The sequence below is a fragment of the Trachypithecus francoisi genome, unplaced genomic scaffold (genome assembly GCF_009764315.1).
Source record: "Trachypithecus francoisi isolate TF-2019V2 unplaced genomic scaffold, Tfra_2.0 Lachesis_group17, whole genome shotgun sequence".
Taxonomy (NCBI): Eukaryota; Metazoa; Chordata; class Mammalia; order Primates; family Cercopithecidae; genus Trachypithecus; species Trachypithecus francoisi.
The window spans coordinates 48,498,736-48,518,284 of NW_022681462.1; the positions used below are offsets into that span (position 1 = coordinate 48,498,736).

The window sequence follows — 19,549 nt, forward strand, 5'->3', positions numbered from 1 at the left end:
GTTGGAAAAAACTTCACTAATGATTTTATGTGAAGTGAAATCTTCATTGCTGCCGCCGGACCCCAAAGGGCAAAGTGTTATTCGTAAAGGTTGAAGTGAAAAAGTTATTTGGCTTTTAGAAAATGACTTTCACCTAATTAATTATGAATTAATGTTCTGCCTCATTCCAAAGAAGAATGTGAGGCAGTTTATAAAAATGCAGGTCGGTAAGAAACGAAGTTGGGAAAAGGGAGCCAGCGTAAAGCGAGCGTCCCCTGCTGTATGTCTGTAAGGGCCTAAGTGCTTAGTGATATTCCAGAGCCACAGAAAATGACGTGAGATTGAGTTTTGTTTTCTCCGAAGGAAAAAAAAAAAAGAAGAAAGAAAAAATTTTAAAAAGCTGAACAATAAGGGGTTAATCTATGCTAACTTCTGTCTAAAAAAAGAAAAAAGACACCGTTTTCAAGGTGGACTCTCAATTACATGTTACTTGAAAATATTTCCTAAACATCTTTGATATCTTTAACCCCAAAGAAAAATGTTCATAGGAGAATTTGCTACATCGTTTGTATTCACAATAAGAAAGTCAATCTTGAAGTCTGTTGGAATTTTACATTGGAGAAAGGTCTTTATGATATTCTTTGACAACCTTTAATGCTAGCAATTGGCATTTTACTTTCTATACTTACTTTGATACTTTGCAAAATATGGGTCCTATTCTGCTTCTTCCCAGTAAGTCCGAGGAAATCAATAAATGATACGTTTTACTGCCTCCTCTATTTTTTGTTTAGGTAGTCAAGAGGCAGATAATACTAAGAGCTCAGAAAGGTTCCTAATATTTAGGGGTATAAAAATTCATGTGTCCTCTGCCACAACCAGCCTAGTGACTTGGTGGCCTCCCATGACCCTCTTGGTTTCAGTTTTCTCATCTGTAAAATAAGGGTGTGGGATTTAGTTGATCTTTAAGTTGCTTAGATTCTAGTCATAAAATTCTGTGTTTTGAATTTTCTGTCATCTAGAGAATCCATTAATGTAAGCATGATTTTTTATATCTGGTTATATTTCAATTGTTATAGAACTTGCATGTAAAGAAGAATACAGGGCATTCCATTATGCAGTGTAAATCAATAAAATGAAAATGTATCCATTGACAACATTTGTATTTTCACCTATTACAGAGCTGTGCCATCTCTTTGAATACAATACACTTTTATGCCCCATTAAAGCATGCTTGACATAGCTTTCAACTGCTTGCAAATGCTGAGAAGTTGAAAAACATAACATTTACAAAAGATACATCTGGTGCATATTTATATGACTTGGAATAAGGAATCATTTAAATACTGCTGAGCCATCTCCATATTAGGAGAAAAGATATTCCATGTCCATATGTGAAATTGGTGATAAAATACATGTAGGTTTAAATTTCTCTTGCACATTTTTTTCATTGACACATGTTAAAAATATGGAAATATTGATTAGGGATTAAATCATCTATTTGAGTTGTGGGAATTGCTTTTCCTTTGAATTTTATAGATTACTTCATTAAATCTAAGTTTATATGCTGAAGGTGGTAAGTTTTCAAAGGGATTAAAACACTTCATATTCAGAAAAGCTGCTTTTTCAGGTGCAAGAGTTCTTAACCTGGAGATCAGAGACTTTTTTTTTTTTTTTTGAGACGGAGTCTCGCTCTGTCGCCCAGGCTGGAGTGCAGTGGCTGGATCTCAGCTCACTGCAAGCTCCGCCTCCCGGGTTTATGCCGTTCTCCTGCCTCAGCCTCCCAAGTAGCTGGGACTACAGGCGCCCGCCACCTCGCCCGGCTAGTTTTTTGTATTTTTTAGTAGAGACGGGGTTTCACCGTGTTAGCCAGGATGGTCTCGATCTCCTGACCTCGTGATCCGCCCGTCTCGGCCTCCCAAAGTGCTGGGATTACAGGCTTGAGCCACGGCGCCGGCCGAAGGCTCAGAGACTTCTTAAACATTCAAGGATGGGCATTAGGGTTCGCGAGCCTCCTGAGTTTATATGGTAGCATTGTATGTATATGTCTATGGACTTTTTTTTTTTTTTCCTAGAAAATACCTAACTTACATCAGTATCTCAAAGTGGTTTATGGCCCTAAAACCTGGAGTTATAAGAAATACCTGGGGTTACTCCTGATGTGCTGTTTCACCCTGAAGTACCTAAGCTACCTACCTTCTGTAAGCCTCGTCTCTGAACTTCTGTAGATTACAAGTATTAAAAACTGATCATCTCAGTGCGATTCCCAGCTTTAGTATTCTGGAGCTCTGAGTCAGAAATTTACCTTCATCTACCTAAATCCTTAAGCCACCAGTGCCCTCAGCATTTGTTCTTTGGGACTGCGTTTATTTTAAAATTGTTATTGTGGAGGTCCTGGGTGGAGTATGGGAGAGGTTATGCTGAATAGTTGTAGGGCTACATATGTATCAAGTCGGGAAAAAAAGCACACCTAAAAATCCTACAGCTCTTCTAGAATGCCATGTGTTACGGCCTATGAAATATAACTTCTACCCTCCAGCTCACACACACTTTAATTAATGTTATGGGCTGTGCTTTAAACTGAGAGAAGTCAGAAAATCAAGGTTAAGGACGCTCTGTTCTTCACCATGGAGAAGAAAAAAAGAGACAGCTATGTAAATTAAGGATTTTGTACCTCCTTGTCAATTTCTTATCTGTCAATTTCTTATCTGAATGATTTCTAAATCAGAAGAATGCTGAAGATCTGTTTTCCCATCAGTTCTGAGCCTGAGGAATTTGGAGCTGAAGTTCTGAGCCAGGAAACAGTCCTGTTTTGAATTCGGAGGCTCTACTGCTGAGCACAGATGCCAGGCTTATGATACATTCCAAAAGGTTCAGCTTGATAATTCAACCCCAGAGGTTAGAGAGAATTCCTCAGAGGGGCAAATGAAGAATAGCAAAGGTGGCCAGGGAATCTCCAGTTATCCTACGGGGAGTGTCAGCACCTCAACAGGCTTTGGTAATGTGGCCAGCCAGGAGGCACCCACCTTTAACAAGTAGAATATTGCTCTGGTGGGCCCTGCAGGCCTCAGGCTATGAGATACTTCTACATTGTCATATATTTGACATGGTGTAGCTCCAACATCTGTAAGGCTTTCTAAGTTTTTCACCTTAGTTATTAGGGTGCCATATAGACCCAACCTCCAATGCTGATATGATCTATTGTGCAAAAGTTCTTCACTTGAGAGATATTAATTGAAAAGATTCTCACCCTTACAATCCTTCATGTCTGTGTGGTAGTTGTGCATGTGCACTAACTTCACATGCATGCTACAAACTCGATTCTAACTTCAGAGATAGGCTCTCACCCCACCTTTCTTTCCTTTTACCTTTCCCCAGATATCTAATTATATTGCAGATTTATCAAAACTCTTTCAGTATAACAAGGAGTGGTACTCAAACAAGGGTTTGAGTTCAAACCCCCAGAGAGACTATTTTTCAGAAAGAATGGTCTGAAGGGGTCCCATAGGGCTAAGATGTTTGCAGTCATGAACTTTCTATGAAGTCCAACTTAAATCACATACATTATAATTTATACTGATGAACCTTGGGAGCCTGGGGATGCTGAGTTTTAAAAAAATTTTAATCTATTTATTTATTACCAATTCGTATTTCTAATACTTGACAAGACTTTTCATGACCAGTTGAAATGATAAAAAAAAAGATTAAGGATTGGAGTACCACAAACCAAATTTCAGTGAGGAAGGAAAGAGAATAAAGAGCTAATAATATGAGGCTGGATGTGGTGGCTCATGCCTGTAATCCCAGCACTTTGGGAGGCCAAGGCGAGTGGATCACCTGAGGTCAGGAGTTTGAGACCAGCCTGGCCAACATAGTGAAACCTGGTCTCTAATAAAAATACAAAAAGTAGCTGGGTGTGGTGGCACGCGCCTGTAGTCCCAGCTACTCAGGAGGCTGAGGCAGGAGAATCACTTGAACCTGGAAGACGGAGGGTGCAGTGAGATGAGATCGTGTCACTGTACTCCAGACTGAGTGACAGAGTGAGACTGTCCCAAAAAAAACAAACCAAACCAAACAAAAAAACCCCGGAGCTTATACATACCTTTTTCTTTTTCTTTTTTTTGAGATGGAGTCTCTCTCTCACCAGGCTGGAGTGCAGTGGTGCTATCTCGGCTGACTGCATCCTACGCCTCCCAGGTTCAAGTGATTCTCTTGCCTCAGCCTCCTGGGACTACAGGCAACCGCCACCACGCACAGCTAATTTTTGTATTTTTAGTAGAGGCGGGGTTTCACCGTGTTGACCAGGATTGCCTCAATCTCTTGACCTTGTGATCCACCCACCTCGGTCTCCCAAAGCGCTGGGATTACAGGCATGAGCCACCGCACCCGGCCAATATGTACCTTTTTTTCCCTGAAGGACCATATTTCTAATGATCCAAAGCCTTGTCAAAACCAGAAATACATCCTGCCCTGAATTTTTCCTTAAGCAGTTCAGTTTACCAATCTGCCTCTTACATTATTGACCTTGATGAAAAGATACATTGACTCAACCTGAGGATGTGGAAGTTCAGAGTAAATTTAGCTAATGATACTGTGTTTTCATCTTTGGTGGGAGAGGCAGTAAAAGAATGCTGACTTTTGATGCCATTTTGTCTCCATTAGGAGAGATGTGAAATGACCTGTCCCATGAGAGCTCTAGGTCCTGTGGCTCTTTGTTTCTCTCCAGCCACCCCAGCAGAGTTTCTCCTGTTTGGCAGTCAGCATGAGTGCAGCTCCTCTGTTGCTGGGTAAACTACACTCCGGCTTTCTACCTAGGAATATTCTTGGGTTGAGAAGCTTTTTGAGCATATCATTGATAAAGCATCCACAATAAAGTGGAATGGCATGCCATCAATAATGTCAGCTGGCTTAGGTTTAACCATGACCCCATCGGTCAACAATATATCTCTTTATCCACATGCATATATTCAAGGGTAATATCATTGGACTTCAGTAGCATAAAGACTTTGGGAGAAGAAATGAAATGTTTATCAAAAGCTCCTTAGAAAAAACTGCTTTATAAGTCAAAACTATTGTTACTTTCACAATGACTCAGTGTTGCTGTGCCACAGCTGGAGATCATAAGACATCCCATGAAATGGAAGGTGATATAGAAATTATAGAAATAAACAAACAAAAGAAGATCTCAGACACACTCTTTTGCCACGCACCTTATTCAAATTTTCCAAGTCCCTTTGCTAAGGCCCTAGTATTCCCTGCTGCACTAAATTATTTCAATTTGGAAATACCATTTGTGTACGGTGATAATTTTTTTTGGTTGAACATTATGATTGAGAACTGGGAACTTTACCTTGGAGAGGTTATGTATTTCTGTAGGTGAGAAGTGAGAGCCTTAAACTCAGATTTCTACTTTGGGATATGCCCAGAGAATACTTTCTTATGTCTCATGAACTTTCACAGTTACGTCATTAATTCATTATTTATGTGAATTCCAGGGCAGTTTTGCTAACTATGAAGTAAATATGAAACATCCTGTCTGAATGAAAAAAAAATTAACTGTTCTGTCACCTTACTCCTCTCTAGCAAAATCTGTGAGACCAGAACTCTAAATGATTCTTCTACAGATACTATTTAGAAAATATGACCACAGCATTACAAAAATGAGCCAACACAGTTTCAGTAAGCTGCATTTTTGTTTGGGGCTGGAAAATGTTATCATTTTAAATTGTAGGAACAATTCCTTTTTTTTTTCACTAGTTGTTCTAAGAATGCTATAGAAGTTCTCAAATTTCCTGTTTTCATCATATTATCAATAGGAAGATTTTGCTGATGGAAATAATTACTGAAGGAGATCAGGAAATGTTCTCTTAAAGGTATAATTCTCCATAAGAAAATACATGAGCTACAAAATTATCCCTCTAACTTTGGGAATTTATGGGTTGGTGAGTGCAATAATGAATGTTCATATTGTAGATCCAGATCTTAAGAAAAGCCATTTTGCCAATAATCCACTGTGAGGAAGCAGTGCAAATTAATTAATATTGAAGAAAGCACATTATGTGTCTGTATGCTTAAATGGCTGGCCCATTTGGACTGAAATGAATGATATATTCAGCTATAAATTCCAGTTAAGTTGGTGAACCAGTTAACTCAGTAAACGAATTAAGTAGTTCTAAATTTTAAAAAATGAATCGGATCGTTCGAGTAGATAGATCAAAATCAAAGATTGCTGTAAAGGAATATGGACGTAGCCCCCGAAATGAGGAATTTCTTGTGAGGCCATTTGCAAAGATGTCACAGAACATCTTTTGTAATTATTTGAGATGAATATGTAACTTTTCTTGGAATATAAAGTAGGAAAATAAATGGAGAAAAAGTCCTCAGTAAAGATCTGGAGGCTTACAACAAAAATATTTTTTAGAAGCCTACATGTGTTTTGAATAGTGAAAGGTTTTCCTTTCTTTTATTCTGGTTACACTTTTTTTAAGTAGCTAATATATTTATCAGCATTCGTAACCTGAGTCAGATGAGCTGATCCGTGATGGTTCTTCTGGTGCCTCTGATGCCAATTTCAACTTGTTTTCTAAAGAGATAGTATTTATTTACTTTTTGCAGAAATAATGTTGACTCCTTCCAGTCTTTCAGTTTTGGTTTATTGCTTTTCGCTCCTTGGATTTTCTTCTCTTTTGTCCTTTTTCCCTCTTTGCATTTAAAACTAATCTCCCATTTCCATGCTTTTTCTTCTTTGCTTCACTCTTTGGTTCCCTTCCTTCCAGTGATACTGCTGGAATTTCTTCTCGACCTCACATTCACTTTCCTTCTCCATATTTCTTGATTTTTTTTTTTCGAGTCAGAGTCTCGCTCTGTCGCCCAGGCTAGAGTGCAGTGGCACGATCTTGGTTCACTGAAACCTCTGCTTCCCAGGTCAAGCAATTATCCTGCCTTAGCCTACAGAGTAGCTGGGATTAAAGGCACGTGCCCCATGCCCAGCTAATTTTATTATTATTATTATTATTTTATTTTTATTTTTATTTTTTTAGTAGAGTCAGGGTTTCACCATGTTGTCCAGGCTGGTCTCGAACTCCTGACCTCGTGATCTGCCCGCCTCGGCCTCCCAAAGTGCTAGGATTACAGGCATGAGCCACCACGCCCGGTCCCCTTCTCCCTATTTCTTAAGCATCTACTGATTATCCTTTGTCCATGTTGCCCTAGTGCCTCCCTGTTCTCTTTGCTTCTGTAGCTATCGTACATTGTGCTTTTCCTATAGAGATTTCTATATAAAGCTACTGGAAATTTCAAACCAATGTTGATGAACAACACGTTTTTTATACAGTTTTCATTATCTTACTAATTGGAGTTGCTCCTGAATTTCTTTTCCCTAGTTGCTCAGTCTTGCCTTGTCTTCCTAAGCAGAGGTCATCTGTTCTTCCTCACTTGCTTGTTTTGCTCTTTCTTTGTAAGGTAGGATTTGGTCACATCTAAGAAAATCTAGGTTGAGAGTCCTGCCTCCCCAACTGAACCTGGGAGCTTAGTACATTCTCAGCAACCAAATAGGTGGCACCTTCACAGTCACTCTTTTTGGAACAGACTTGTCTGGGAGCAGCAAGACTACTTAGATGGGAGGATGGCATCATGTGTGTGTTGGCACCGTCTGTGTCTCTGGGCACTCAGACAGTGATCAAACAGGGGCTCTCCACTTACCACTGTTTGTGTCACCCTGGGTAAACCACTTAATTCTCTGCACCTCTCTGCATTCCTGGACTCACTAGTGCTCACCTCATAGGGTTTTGCGGAATTTTGCAGTTAGAGCCAGTGACTGTTAATCCTCTATGTTCTTACCTGGTTAGAGACCCCAGGAAAACCTAAAACTGTACAAGTTAGACCCAATAGACATGGTAGATGCAGCAGAAGCTAGGAATGGTAGAAATAATACCATTAACGTAACACTTTGAGTACCTGAAAGCACACTCATATCATCCATTTCATTTTATCTTCACAACAGCCCTGGGGATGTGTGAGGACCACAGGCTGCTCAGTAGGGAGCTGGGGCATCTCTTTGGGCCACTGCTACCACGTGATTCATTTGGGAGGAAAGAAATGCCCACTAAAAAACTACTAGGATATTATGAAGGTAATGGCCAGTAAGAGCTCATCCTGAGTGTGGAAAATTGGAGCCATTCAGCCTTGCAGAAAAGAAGAGTTTTATGTTTCATTCCCAAGTCCGGAGAAAAGAAAACCTTTCCTTTTCTTTCCTCTTTGTTGTTTTTGGCAAGACTCTGTAAGGCTGCAACTCCCATATAAGACACACTGGGCCAAATTTTCAAAGAGCCTCTGTACTTTGCATGTGTTAGATTTTTCATGCCCAGCTACAGCTCTGGGTGGTGGTAGAGTTTGTGGGGTGGAGGGGAGGGTGGGCACAGATGGGCTTTTCACATTTGCTGCCCCACTTTGAATGTGGAAATATACTAACTTTTATGAGATTTGGTTTTCTTGAAAGTAGAGTTCTTTAAGGAGGCTTATACCTTCAGCAGTGTAATTTTGAAATGAACAGTTCTGAAAATGATAAGGAGATCTATGCCTGTCTGCCTGGATAATGGTAAGAAGGTGGTTTATTGTCTGAAATAGAACTCGACCAAAAGAGATCTCCAAATTCTTGCAGAGCTTGTGTGGGTGAGTGACTTTCAGTTCCTTGGAGGTCATGGAATACCTTTTTCCTAGGCATTCCATGGACAAAAAAAAAAAGGGTTTTTTTGTCCAGAAACACTTTTTGATCTTCACTGGAGAACGATTAAATGTCTTGGAATTCGTGATTGGATAACAGGAAGCCTTGAGGATTTGGTTTATTAGGGGAGATATGTAGATTCCTTTTCCCCCAATGTGACCACAGGTGGCTTCTAACTTCCTTGTTTTGGCTCTTTGTCATCTGTATCTATTAGGATAGGGTAGGTTATGATGTGATAGAAAAGAACCACCAAAATTGCAGTGGCTTAAAGCAACAAGAGTTTATTTTTTGCTCTTGCTGCATGTCCACTATGGGTTGGAAGGGGGTTTACCTGTCTGTCATAGACACTTAGAAAACTAGGGTGATAGAGGCCCCCTCTCCACCTGCTTCCATATTCACCATAACAGGAGGAAGGCAACATGATGAGGTTCACACTGGCTCCTAAAGCTTCTGTCCAGCAGTGACACCTGTCCCTGCTACTCACATTTTATTGGCCAAAGAAAGTCACATGACCAGGCCTAACTGCAAAGCAATTGGGAAACTGTTCTGTGTCCCACCATCTGTCAGACATAACTGCACAGGGAAGGGATTTCTCTGTGTTTATGATAATTAATGCTGCTAGTGTGAAATTCTCTGCTCCAGACGTTTCTACATTGGTAGAAAAAAGTGTTGTCATCTAGCTTCACAATAGCCTCCATGAACTGAAATTCCTATATCCTTGGAATTTTATAATACAGCAGCCTCAAGGACTTATGATACTTTGAAATCCTTTCAGTGACAAGGACTGTGATGAAAATAATAATAAAGAATTAAAAACTCACCCATGGAGAGAAATACATCCCTCAAGCAGCTGCTTTAACTTCACTTCTTTTTGTTTCTTTCAAATGTGCTTTCAAGTTTTAATCAAAGAACAACATCATTGTAATCATATTAATCAATATTTGAGGGATAGGAATTAAGACTCAGAGAAGATAGGTGGAGTAGATTTCTCAAGTGTCTAACATACCAGGTAAAGTCTTTAATTCATATTTTGGGATTTGAGTGCAATCGCCATTACCATCACCATCATTACCAACATCACCACCACTGTCAACATCATCACCACCTTCACCATCACCATGACTGTCACCATCACAACCATCACTACCCTGACTGCCATCACCGCCATTATCCCCATCACCACCACCAACATCACCACTACTATTACCACCACCATTATCATCAGTGTCACCACCACCATCGCCACCACCATCACCACCATCGCCACCACTGTCACCATGATGACCATCACCATGACTGCCATCACCACCATCACCATCATCACCACTACAACCATCATCACCACCACCATCACCATCACCACCACCACAACCACCTTCACCACCACCTTCACCACCACCACCATCACCATCACCACCACCACCATCACCACCACTGTCACCATCATGACCATCACCACCATGACTGCCATCACCACCACCATCACTATCATCACCACCACCACCATCACCACCACCATCACCATCACCACCATCACCACCACCACCACCATCACCACCACCTTCACCACCACCACCACCTTCACTACCACCTTCACCACCATCACCACCACCACCACCGCCACTGTCACCATCATGACCATCACCACCATGACTGCCATCACCACCATTATCCCCATCACAACCACCATCATCACCATACCGTTATCACCACTATCATCACTGTCACCACCACCATCACCACCATCACCAACACCACCACCAACATCACCACTACCACTATCACCACTATCACCACCAACAACACCATCATCACCACCACCACCCATCACCGCCATCACCAGCACCACCACCACCATCACCACCACCACTATCACCACCATCACCATCACTACCACCATTATCACCACTATCATCATCACTGTCACCACCACCACCATCACCAGCACCACCACCATCACCACCATCACCGCCACCACCATCACCACTACCATTGTCACCACTCTCATCATCACTGTCACTACCATTATCACCACCACCACCATCACCACCACCACCACCATCACCACTACCACCACCACTACCACCATCACCACCACGACCACCATCATCACCATCACCACCACCATTACCATCACCACACCATCACCACCACCACCATCACCACCATCACCATCATCACCACTACCAGTAGCACCACTATCATCATCACTGTCACCACCACCATCACCACTACCACCACCATCGCCAGCACCATCACCACCACCACCAGCACCAGCACCATCACCACCACCACTACCACCATCATCACCACCACTACCATCACCACCACCACCACCACCATCACCACCACCACTACCAGCATATCACCTCTGTTATTGTTAACCCCACTACTGCCACCATCGCCATCACCATCACCACTAATACCACCATCTATCACACACTTGTGTGACCCATATAATGTTTCTTTTCAGACGCCAGTGGGGACTATAATATTGGGTAAGATTGTTAGCAATTAAATTTGTTTTTTCTACACATTTCATAATCCAAGAATTAAAAAGGTTTATGGCAGAAGATTGGCAATTCAGAGCTGTCTTGGGGACTGGGTGTGGACTAAACTTGTCTTTCTCCTTCTTTGTCTTTTTCATTTTTTTTTTTTTTTTTTTTTTTGAGACGGAGTCTTGCTCTATTGCCCAGGCTGGAGTGCAGTGACATGATCTCAGCTCACTGCAGCCTCCACCTCCCTGGTTCAAGTGATTCTTCTGCCTCAGCCTCCTGAGTAGCTGGGACTACAGGCAAATGCTACCACACCCGGCTAATTTTCATTTTTTGTATTTTTAGTAGAGACGGGGTTTCACCATATTGGACAGGCTGGTCTAGAACTCCTGACCTCATAATCTGCCCACCTCGGCCTCCCAAAGTGCTGGGATTACAGGTGTGAGCCACTGTGCCCAGCCTCTTTTTTGTTTTTCAATATCCTTCTCTCCTCCTTTAAATTGGAAAGAGAAACAAAGGTCAAAAGTGTTACACTTCATAACATGCAGTCCTAGAAAGCGGCTATGTGTTACTACAGTGCTGACTTCTAACCCCTTTCCTATCTATACCACTTGGGGATGACCCTTTGTAGTGCAAAGATGTGGCCAGGATTTCCAAAGGAAGGGCCTTATTTTTCTTTTTCTTTTTTTTCCTGCCAAACTCTGCCAATCAGCAAGGGGAAACTAGAAGGACCAGCTGAAAGTAGAATGATGCATTTACCAAATTGGTGTGATTTGGCAGAATCATCTTTGACAGATGTCACCTTATGAACTCACCTGTCTGCTCCGATTTGGGTCTGATGCTCCAGGCCTCTGGGAACAGTGTTCAGAGTGGGCTTGGAGGTTATTCGCGTTGCCCATTGAGCTATAGGCGTTATGGTTGTGTTATTTCCTTTGGCTTATGTAAGAAGCGATGGCATCTTGGACCCCTGCTTATGGCCTATGCAGTTTTAACAACTCTTAGCAAGACTCCCAGGCATTTGCATCTTTAACATCCATGCAGGCTCGGGTAGCAGTGGAGAGGTGAAGAATAGGGAGATTCTGGCCCATGGCTAAAAGCCCAAGAACTTTACCCTTCCCCCTTCAAATATTAATAAGACAAGGATGCTATTAAATTACCAATCCTGGCTCCAACTGAATATTTGCCAAGAATCCCATGCTCCTACCTCACATAATACATTTATTTTTCTTTTAGGGATTTGTTTTCTGAATCAGTTTACTTCTCTGTGGTTCAATAATCACCAAATGGAATTTGCTCCATCTTTCATCCTTCATCATTAGGGGAAAATACAGTATCATTTTCTGGCAAGGAATAAATATCTCAAAATGAAAGACAATATTTAGTGACCAAAAAAGTCCCCCAAACCCTCAAGAGTACAACTTTTCTGATGAATCAAAACTGGAAGTGATTAAGGGCTCAGTGCATTAGAACAACGAGCACCCACGTCCATTTCTCCATTTCATAGGAAAATCAAACATTGTCTTTTAAGTAAGCGGAGGCTGCTTAACCAAACTCTTTAAGTGAGCCATAGATAAGTGCATTGGTATGGTTTGAGGAAATGCATAGAGGAAATTAAAAATATTTATTTTATTGAACTAATAGCTGTCCCTGCTGGAGATTAAAGTAGTAATTGAGCCCGTAAAACTACAAGATAGATAACAATTCAGAAGTTTAATTACTATTTGTTTTGCTCCTGTCAACTTCAACTTGAATAGAAGTTCAACATTGTAGCTTACTAAATGCTGTGAGTGTTTCTTGATTGTAAGATGGAGTTGCCTCAGATTGTAATTTTAGATAAAAATGTACTTGGTTTGATTATTTGAATTAGTGGAGATTTTTTTTTTAATCCATTCAGAATTTGAAATTCCTGTGAATCTAGGTTGGCTAAAAATTTGATGTGTTTTAGAGCATTTTGATTTTAAGATCATATATTTTGGTCATGCGAGTTTGGAAAGTTTCTTATGCCATTTTACAATGCATTTCATAAGAACACATTCTAAGAATGTTTAGAATTATTTAGAAATCAGGGCTAGCTGGCTATTTTCATTTTAGGTTGCTCCCTCTTAGCTACTCTGATCAGCGCACGCTATTAAAGCTTGTTTGTGTTCAGCTTATGGTTAGGAACTTCTTCGTGGATGCACAACTGTAGTACCTATTTCATTTTCATTTTGGATTTATAAAGGAAGGGATATTTGGAATGCAACCCATTACACTGAGATGGCTATGTTTTTCTCAGGAGGCAGATAGTAGCAACAGAAATGGTTAGGTTTTAATGAGTGCTTACTAAGTGCTATGTTCCAGGCAAAAAGCTAAAGGATTTTATGTCCATTATTTTGTGTGGAGACAGCTACCCTATTTTGTAGTAACTACAATTACCATCATTTTGCGGGTGAGGAAACTGACAACTCAGAGAGGATACCTAGCTTTCCCACAGGCCCCTAACCAGCAGTGGCAGAATGGTATACTCCTGACATGGCGTGGCTTGGTCTTGCCACCAAATATAGGGGACCTCTCTCTCAACAGGCAGCAGCCTGGGTATTTCATTGTGGTCTTAAAGCTCCTGGGATGAAAGGTGACAAATGCAAGGCTACATTCCCATTCTGCTCCACTTTGGTAGAAATGCTCCTGCAAAACAACCGTGCATTTCAAGCAGGCTTTCCATGGAAAAGCTAGCGTGGGCACACACTCAATTCAATTCCCAGGGTGCTTTCTCACAGAGGTTCTTCCACAAGATTACAAAGACTGGGAATCTAGCCCATTATTATTAACATTTTTACAAAGCTATTCTGGCTTCTTTCAGGGCCATATCAGTTTCAAAGATCGCTGTTGGGGTGGGAGCAACTGAAGTTGAAATAGTCTGAATGTTAAATGTAGCCTTGGAGCGGAAACTTTTTTTTGGAGTTGAAAAGTCGGTGGAATATTCATAGAAACGTAATATGAGCACAAGATACCAAGTCAGTGTCAAAACTTTGTTCCAAACCATATTTGCTGTTTGTAAAACTGGCTCCTCAGGGACTGGCTGGGGGATAAGGTAAGAAGGCGAGTGGGTTGGATTCCTGCATGCCTTGAGAAGGTCTGGAGGTCAGGGCTCCCCTTCCCCATGGAGGGGGATCTTGCATCCACAGGACTTAGGATTTTGAGGGGTGGTGGTAATGGGGTCCAGCCCTTCTTGGTCTGGGAGGACCACCTCTGACTCAGATATGAATCTCATTTCTTTATTTTGCCACCTGTGTTGTGCATGAGAAATAGAAGCTGTAGAGGTGTCTATCGAAAATCATTGTGTGGTGTTTTGCGAGTGCAGAAGTGACACGATTTGCATTTTCTTTGAAAATCTCCTGACCAAGATATTGATTTTTAAAAAATCATGGGGCATAGACCCTGATGGACATCATCTTAGGATTCTGGAACTATACCATAAAACTAACCAAAGGGATCCAAAACTGATGACCTAAATTTCCTTTCAAGAATGAACAAATCTCTCTCATTTTTCCCCCCAGGAACTCTACTCATCTGTAGTTAATCTAAGAATTAACATTTAGCAAATTACTGCCTCAGTGTCTTAAATGAGGTATGTGCCTGGTGGCTCTGTTGATTAGAACCTTGTGCTAATGAGGTCATAGGTTCAGTCCCCAAGAGGGCTGCTTCATTCATTGTGGTCCCCCTCCAAGCCCCAGTCAGGTCTCCAAATGGCCACTGGTCACAAATGGCCTTTTTGGAAAGAATCAACAAAATTTTTCACCATTTATGGGAAAAACAACTCAAAGCAGATGACTTGAGTTAATTTGGAATATGACAACGATCCTATGGGGTAACAAAATGGTACCCCAGAGGCTGTAAGGACTTCTTGCAGACTGTGCCAAGTGCCACACTTCCTGGGGGTGGCTTCCTTGCTGGGAAAATTGATTGACGTGTGTGGGAGGTTCCAATCCTACCAGTTAAAGGGGAGTGCCAACTAATAACAGTAGGAGGCTGAATGCTTATTCAAAATGCAGACTCAGAGGGACACTTTAGTAGAATTTTGTTGCATTTTTGCTAGTCACTTACCTAAAATAAGAATCATTTTGGGCCTTCTGATTAACATCTGAAGTTATGCAACCCATGAGGCCATTTCTACCACTGCCAGGCCACTCCAACCATTTGTCTCAAGTTGCCAGGAGACGCAGTAGCTGGGAGCACTCAGAGTGAGGGTGATTCTCGTTCTCATGTATTCTTTCCATTTTGCACTCCCAACCCTCTCTCAGAAGCCACTTTTTCAGGTCCAGTTCCAATGCCAAGTCTCAGTCAAGCATGACTGGATGCAGTGATATCCTCTGAGGCCATTTCTTGGATTTAGGGAAGAGTAATGCCTAATGAGCTCCACTGGCTTTCTCCCAGTTACCAAAAACCCCTTCTCCAGGGTAGACGCTAGTTCTTTTTGCAAAAATTTAAAAAAATTTTAATTACTATACCCCTTTCATCTAGCAGAGTGCTTTGTGTATAGTAGGAGTTAAAAAATATTTGTCGAATGAATGAGTGGATTAAAGAACCAAATGTAAAACTGGTTCCATTTAAACAAGGATTATTTTTTAATGTTATAATTTTCTTGTTTTCTTTTTACAAAAGCATATGTGATAATTGAAAATAACTTAGAAAGTAGAGAAAAACAAAATTTAGAAGATAAAAATCACCCATAACACCATCTCTTAGAGATAACGTTCCTTGCCATTTTAGAGTGCATGATATCAATATCCATATATATATCATATAGCTTGACAGTATGTATCATTGTATAATGTTTTTATTCATTATATCAAAATGCTTTGCATGATATTATATATTTTTCCACATTATCATTACAACATGTTTTAGAGCATTTCATTGCATGACTGGACTTCAACTTAATCAGTTGCCTATTAAATTATACTTGTAGCAAAAATGTTCTATGTAGCTTTGTTTATTTCCTTGGGATACATTTCTGTAAGAGGAATTGCCTGGCTCCATGGTTTTCTAATTTAATATGTGTTGGCAAGGTATTAATCAAAGAGGTGCCACCAATTTTCACTCCTATTTGCAAAAATCTAGTGTACCACCACTATCCTCCTTTGCCAAACAGTATTATCATTCTTTTAAATATTTGCTAATTTCATAGGCAAAAGTATATCAGTGTTCTTATACTTTGTATTTCTTTTACTAATAGTGAAACTGAGTTTTTAAAAAGTCTGGTCATTTTAATGTCTTCTTTGCAAATTGTTAGTTAATGTCCTTTAAGACCTATATATTTGGAGAGGCAATAGACTTACCCCTTTCTGTATCATAGGGCTGTTGTAAGAATTTGTTGAAGCAATCTATTTGAATGTGTTTGAAATCTACAAAGCAATACACAAATGTATTGATCAAATGCGTGACCTGGTAGAGGAAGAGTCAGGAAGAATGGTCTCTACTGACAAATGAGCTGAGTACTGGGTGAAGGCTTGGGTAAGATTTGTTGGAAGAGGGATAGGGAGAGGCACCTGTACAGAAAGGGAAAGGGGCCTTTTGTCAAGAGATTTGTGACTTTGGGAAGGTCTCTGGAAATAGATAAGGTCAGAAGCAATGCAGGGTCTGGCGGCTGGAAATGAGAGCCGGTTAGAAAGAGCAGGGAACAAGACAGGCCAGAGGAACTGCAGAAAATAAAAGAGACTGAGTGGGAGTAGGAGACATCTCAAATGTCCCAAAACCACCAACGGAGAAAAGAAAAAAAAGGCAGTGCGACTTCTCTGAAGACTTACCAGTAGGCCAGTGCAACCCAGGCAGCAGGCGTGTTCAAGAACAAACAGGGAAACAGTGCCACTGAAGACAGGTGTGGTCCCATGGCCACAGGACGTCCGCGCTTTCCAACGAGTCCGTGGAGGAATCACACCTGCAAAAGGCACGCAAAATAGATAATTAAATAAAGACAAAATACGGCACTAAAATTCCCCCAGCTTGTGTATGATCCCACTTATGTAAAATGATATATAAGGTATGTGTAGAGTATATAATATATATGCTGTATATTAGATATGTATTTTATTATTTATTTATTTATTTATTTATTTATTTTTTGAGATGGAGTCTCGCTCTGTCACCCAGGCTAGAGTGCAAGGGCATGATCTTGGCTCACTGCAACCTCTGCCTCCCAGATTCAAGCGATTTTCCTCCTCAGCCTCCCGAGTAGCTGGGATTACAGGCACATGTACCACCATGCCTGGCTAATTTTTATATTTTTAGTAGAGACAGGGCTTCACCACGTTGGCCAGGCTGGTCTCAAACTCCTGACCTCAGGTGATCCGCCCGCCTTGGCCTCCCAAAGTGCTGGGATTGCAGGCATGAGCCACCGTGCCTGGCTTATTCTTTATATATTATACATGGATATAGGCATATGCATGCATGCCCTTGGTATTCTTGAGATAGTGGTAATGCAGTGGGATAGGAAGAAATAATTATATTTGCTTTTATTCACCTTTTTAAGTACTGTTTTGCTTGTTACGGTAAGTACATATTACTTCTCTAGTTTGAAAATAAAGAAAAATTAAAGCAATGTAAACTATGCTGTGAGTGTTGCTTGCCGTCATCCACTCTGCAGCACACAGCGTGGGGAATTCACGAGGCAATGGGAGCTAAATTTCTGGCCGTCACTGGAGCCCAGGCTAACTCTGGCAGGGGAGTCCTAGGGACCATCTGATAGTCACACCTGTGCCTCTCAGGGCACCAGGCTTATCATCATCTTACACTTAGATAAGAGGACACTTAGGTAATAAGGGAAGGACCCTGACCAACAGGTGGGACATTTCTATGGGCTGGGAGCAAACACAGGTCTTCCTGCCAGATCAGGGGAGGGTAGCCACCTTGCAGGGAGGAGGCACAGATCAATTGCAGGGGAAAGAATTTGAGCTTGGGACCAGGTGCGGTGGCTCACGCCTGTAATCCCAGCACTTTGGGAGGCTGAGGCAGATGGATCACCTGAGGTCAGGAGTTTGCTGCAATACAAAATCTGAAAATACAAAGATCAGCTGGGCATGGCAGTTTGTGCCTGTAATCCCAGCTCCCTTGGAGGCTGAGGCAGGAGAATCATTGGAACCCAGGAGGCAGAGGTTGCAGTGAGCCAAGATGATGCCACTGCACTCCAACCTGGGTGACAGAGTGAGACTCTGCCTAAAAAAAAAAAAAAAAAAAAGAGCTTGGTGGAGGAGGGAGAAACCTTTCTTCTCCTTCAGTTCAAGGGCTGCCATTGCAGCAGGTGAAAAAAAGCCCTGGCTGTGTGGGGTTTTGTGTTGCTTTATATTAGGTGAGCTGCTTTGAGGCAAAACCCTGTTTCCTGTGTCCTTCATGGGCCAGACACTGTGCCGGGGCTTGAAGTGCAGAAACAAGGCTGAGGTGGCCTCTGCCCTTCTGAAGGTCACAGTTGAGCTGGGGAGACAGATGGTACAGGAGATCCCAGACCAACAGAGCGTCGCCACACGTGGCAATGACGGCTCCACAGGAAGCCCACTAGGCACGAGGGTGAAGATCAGGGCTAGGACCGCTTTGGACCAGAGGTGCTCTCTGGCAGGTCTTTCTGAGCAGAGGATATTTCAGGCAAGTCAAGGATGAAGCAGAGGGTCTGACAGTGAATAGCGGGATGAAGGAGGCCCAGGAGGTGGGCCTGGCGCATGTCCTGTTCACCTGCAGAGCCATGAGCTGGGCTGCTGGGTAAGGGTGGGGTGTGAGAGGCTGGCTTCCCGTTCAGGAGTTTGACTTTCTCCCAAATGCAAAGGGTAAGTAGTGTGCTCAGAAGTCCAATGATGGAGCGCCTCTGCCTCCACTCAGCGCCTAATACAAATGTGCTGAATGAGCAAAAAACAAATAACAGTAGATGGATGTTGCATGCTCAGAAACATTCCATTTTATTTTATTTTTAAACTTTGGTTTCGATTTCTATTATATAAAAAGTCACTTCCATTTAGATTTGTTTTCACTGCAAGACCAAGCTACAGTGGGGAGAACAGGGTCTGGTGTGTACCCATGTGCCTGCAGCTAGAGGGATGCAGCTTGAGATGCCCTCCCACTGCCTGGACCTCATGAAGTGCTTCCACGAACCGATCTGTCCCCTTTGTCATCACCAGACGTGCTAGGCTGAGCAGGTATTCACATAGTCTCCACTTTGAAAATAAGGATGCAGAGCCTGGGAGAATGGAAAAGACTTGGCAAGGTCTCTGGAACACGTGCTTGTGTTCTGGTGAGCTTTCTGTGGGCCTGAGGCAAATGGTGGCCACATTCAGAATTTCTTGGGCTCCTAGCAGTGGCCTCAGAGGCCTTTGCTGGAGGAGTCTGTGGTGCG

General features: G+C 41.9%; 1 long non-coding RNA gene across 3 annotated transcripts in view; it reads left to right on the forward strand.

Moving 5' to 3' along the window:
• LOC117062270 overlaps nt 1–19,549 on the forward strand; it is a 46,677-nt gene that overhangs the window by 18,845 nt on the left and 8,283 nt on the right. The window lies entirely within an intron of this gene.